Source organism: Equus caballus, chromosome 23 (genome assembly GCF_041296265.1).
Source record: "Equus caballus isolate H_3958 breed thoroughbred chromosome 23, TB-T2T, whole genome shotgun sequence".
NCBI classification, from domain to species: Eukaryota; Metazoa; Chordata; class Mammalia; order Perissodactyla; family Equidae; genus Equus; species Equus caballus.
Window position 1 is genome coordinate 65,592,981 of NC_091706.1, and position 5,022 is coordinate 65,598,002.

Here is a 5,022-nt window from a genome sequence, read left to right on the forward strand (position 1 = left end):
CTCTTTTGTGGTCTAGAATTATTTAAATACCCAGGTATTATCTGTTTTTTGTTTTGTTTTATTTCATTTTTTCAATAATGATGAACTTCATCTATTTTAAAAGTTCTTTCATTCTAAAATATAAGTAGAAGCAAAGGAATATTCAAGTCATTTAGGAGTTTTTTGATGCTGTTTTTAAAATGTAAGAATCTCCAACATCTTTCCCCTACGTGTTGAGTAAGGTTTCCTGAAGCGGAATCAGTGGGTTGCACGACTTTCAGGCCTCTCAGCCGGTGCACTGCTCCTTAGTGGACGTGGGCAAGCATTTCATGCAGAACATTCCCAGCTGTTCCGTGGAAAGAACTCAACTCACGCTCAGGGCACTCTTCATGTAGGAGTTCGAGTGCCTCAGTTCACCCACTGAATGACCCCAGCTAATGTGAGAGAGCAGCTCAGGATGCTGGGTTGAATGAGGAGACACAAAAAGAGAGGTCTGCCTTCTAAGCCCTGGAGACTGTGAATATTAGCTTATTTGTAAAAGGGTCTTTGAAGATGCAATCAAATTAAGGATCCTGAGATGAGGAGATCATCCTAGGTTACTGGGTCGGGGTTGGGGGTAGCGAAATCCAATGACAAGTTTCCTGATAAAAGACGGAAGAGGAGAAGACACAGGCACACAGAGTGAAAGGCGATGTGCAAAAGGGGAGAGACTGGAGGGAGGCGGCCATGAGCCGAGGAAGCCAGAAACCCACGGAAGCTGGAAACGACAAGGCAACAAGCCCCATCTAGAGCCTCCAGAGGGAACATGGACCTGCCAACACCTTGATTTAATCATTTGGCCTCCAGAACTGTGAGAGAATAAACTGCTATGACGTTAAGCCACTCAGTTTGTGGTGATTTGTTATAGCAACCACGGGAAACTAATAAAGATTGTTGTATCAGAAAGTGAGTTGCTTCTGTACCACCTCCCTAAAAATGGGGAGGGCATTTTGAAATTCGGCGGTGGGCAGAGACCAGATTAATTTTCAAGCACATGATAGAAAAAGCCTAGATTGCCTTGAAAAGACTGTTGATAGAATTATGGGTGATAAAGCCTGCAAGCGAGGGCTCAGGAGACAGTAAGGAGCACGGTGGAGAAAGCGTCTATGGTCTTAGAGAACACGTGCGTAGTCGGAAGCAGAACGTTGGTAGAATACGAACCCTAAAGATGCTTTTGCTGAGGGCTTGGAAGGAAATGAAGACCATGTTACCGGAAACTGGAGGAAAGGCCGTTCTTATTATGTAGTGCGGATGACTTAGCTGAGTTGTCTCCTTCTCTTGCGTAAAAAACAAAACTTTTAAGCAACGAAATGGCGTATTTAGCTGAAAGGATTTTCAAGTGAAGTATTGAAGGAATAGTCTGATTTTTATTTGCTGCTTATAGTAAAATGCAAGAGGAAAGAGGTAAATCGAGGAAGAAACTGTTGGGGAAAAAGGAATCAAAAAAGGATGACTTGAGGGGCTGGCCCAGTGGCACAGTGGTTAAGTTCGCACCTTCCGCTTCAGTGGCCCAGGGTTCACTGGTTCTGATCCCAGGTGCAGACCTGCACACCATGTATCAAGCCATGCTGTGGCAGACGTCCTGTATATAAAGTAGAGGAAGATGGGCATGATGCTAGCTCAGGGCCAGTCTTCCTCAGCAAAAAGAGGAGGATCGGTGGCAGGTGTTAGCTCAGGGCTAATCTTCCTCAAGAAAAATTTTTAAAAAAAAGGATGACTTTAGAAATTTGCAAAATGTGATAATATTAGGAGATTTGCTGTTAAGAGTGTGCAGTGCAGAGTCCAAGGGAGCAGCTGGACAATCTTTTGCTGAAGGGATTATGTGTGTCTCATGGATCCACTCAAACATTTCAGTGGAGCCAGAAATAGCGATGGGGTCATTCAGGAAAGATCTGTGGCAGACTCTCTTGTCTAACGGTGTGGATCCCCATGGCATACATTAGAGACCAAGCAACAAGGCTTTTGACAATGTTATATCAGCAGGAACATAGCCAGCTTGGACTGAAGGGGACAGAGCAAGAACAGTGAAGGAAGTCTGTTGGACTCTTGCAATTCCGCTGGTGGGAAATGAGCAGATAGAGCTAGTCAGCTGCAAACATGTGCTGCTCATCACGAAATGGAAGGACGGCTCTGAGAGCAGTGACTTAGCCCAGATGACGGAGCTGCGGGTGCAGAGAGTAGGTCATCAAGCAACAGGATTGTTCCCAGGCCTTGAAACCTAACGGAATTTTCCCTGCTGGATTTTGATGTTCCTTGGGACTGGTGACTTCTTCCTGCTTTCCATTTTCTCCCTTTTGGAACAGGAATGTCTAAACTGTTATCCTATGTCTGTCCCGCCATTGTGTTTTGGAAGCAGATAACTTGTTATCTAGCTTAACAGGTTCACAGATGGAAAGACATCTTGCCCTAGCACGGATTCCACTGAGTCTCACCCGTTCCTGATTGACATAATTAGATGACGAAATTCGGTGCCTTTGAGCTAATGAGATTTAAATAAGATTTTGGACTTAGGAGTTGATGTTGTAATGGGTTGAGACTTCTGGGTATGTTGGGATGAGGTGAATGTATTTTGCACGAAGGACAGATGTTAATTTTGGGGGGCCAGTGGGCAACTGTAGGGTTGAATGGTGGCCTTCAGAAAGATTGGTCCACATCCTAATGCCTGGAACCTATGAATGTGACCTTATTTGAAAAGAGAGTCTGCAGATGTGATAAAGAGAAGGAACTTGAGATGAAGAGAGCATCCCCAGTCTTCCAGATGGGCTGTACTTCCAATGACAGGTGTCCTCATAAGTGACAGAAGAGAAGACACAAAGATGAGAAGTTATTATGAAGAAAGAGGCAGAAATTGGAGTGATGTGGTCACAAGCCAAGAAAACCGACAAACACCAGAAGTTGGAAGAGGTAAGGAACAGAATCTGCCCCAGAACTTTAGAGGAAGCCCAGCTCCACTGACATGTTGATTTAGGCCTCCTGGACTCCACGCTTGTGAGAGAATAACTTTCTGTTGTTTTAAGCTTCCAAGTTTATGATAACTTTTTACGGCAGCTCCAGGAAACTAAGACACTTGGAAACAGCATCAAGCCCCAGGTAGGAGACCCACAGATCGCTAAGGCCCTCAGACCCCGGGGTGCATGTGACAGCTTCCCTGATGCAGTGACCACGGGGTTTCCAGCTTGCGTGAATAGTCATAGCAGCATTTCCAGGGCATAGCAAGAAAAGTGTTTAACCTGTACCTTATTCTGCTTGCTTTTAAACGTATTTACCAGTAAACTAAAATTAAGTTGTAAGATTAAACTGTAGGATAAAAATAAACTCCACCTTACTGGACTAATTTTACTTTTAATTATTTAGATTTTAATTTACGTGCGTCTCTATATTAGAAGAAATCCTTTGGCACTTTATTCTTTGCTACTATAACCTATAATGAATTTTTCTTCATCATTTTTTAAATTAAATGAAAAAGAAAGATAAACTTCTTATTGCTAAACTCCTAAGAGATTGTTTCCTTTATTGGCCAGTATTAGGAAAGCTGGAATAATTTGCTCTGGGGGAATCAAAATCTTCAGAAATTGTTAGTCTTCATCGACAAAGACATGGACGGAGATAACCATATTGTTTACCACCCTGGAACCAGATGGCTAATACTATTCCAAAAATTACAGGTCATGACTTGTTAGGGTAATTGAGGGTTTAACAGAGGCTATTATAGGAGAGGTGTAGACACTTATGTTAGCAGATATTTATGACAATACCAGCAGCACAGCAATAACAGCTGACATGCTGGGCACGGTTCCCCAAGGCGAAGCACCGTGCAGCAGGGTGAGAGATGACTGGCTGGGCTTTCTTGGTGCTTGGGGCTCTCCACAATGGGGCACAACCATCTCCACCCCACAACCTTGGGGCTTAGTGGGGCGGTCACAGCAGGTCTGGCCTTCCATCACCTTCATTGCCCGACAGTTGTGTGTGTCCCAGGGGAAAACGCCAGCACACAGGCAGAGACAGAACAGACCTTCCGAAGAGCAGGAAAATTTGGGACAGAGCGAGCGATAATTTTACCTTAGCCTAATTTAATGCTCACAACCATCCTCCAAAATTGGCGTGTCTATCATCCTCATCGGGAGAAAGGCATTACACATCACACCCTTCTCAGTCTGTGGCTACTGTTAGCCTTCCTCAGCACAGGTCCTGCTGATGTCTGGCACAGGACTTTCCTGGAGCACCAGCCTTGATGCACACGGGACCCTTCAGGCAGACCAGATTCACTGCAGCCGTGCCGCCACGTGGGGCAGTCCCACTTTCTCCTTCAGCCACGTCGGCAGTGACATTTAAACAATAGGATCCACAAAACTCAAGGGAGAACATAGCCCTCCATCATGTAAGATAAGACACTGCATGGTGATGTTTGAGATGTTGCTCTTCTTCAGCAATAAATTTTAATCCTGGCACATTAAGAAAAGATTTTGTCATCTGTTAAGAATAAATAACTCTTGCTTTAGCAGTCCTTAAAATTAGGTCTGCTACTCCAGTGAGAGTAGGATCTTGATACTTTATTGGCTGTTAACATTGCTTGAAGTTCTAACTCCACGGTTTTATCATTCAGAGTGGCATCTATAAAACTAAAGGTTATCATAGGAAAGTCCCCGTGACAAGTCCCTGAACTAGCCAGCCTGGGGGCTCCATCCCTATGGAGGGAAACACCAAAACTGGAAAGAAACTTCTAGAACCCCCTGAGGTGACAAGATCCACTGGTGTGTGGCCTCTGACATTGGCCCCATGGGGAGGCAGCCAGGCTCTGCATTAAGAGGGTAAAATAGAAGGGGAGTTGTGGGCAGCTGCCTCGGGACATCACGCCTCTCTTCCAGATGTCCTCCTGAGAAATTTCCAGGGTGTGGGAGATGTTCCACGAGACAAGGGCTGGATGGATCTGAGAGAAGAGTTGAAGAGATAATGTCTGGGACGTTTCCAGAAGTGATTCAGAGCAGGGGCTCCTGATGTGAGGCC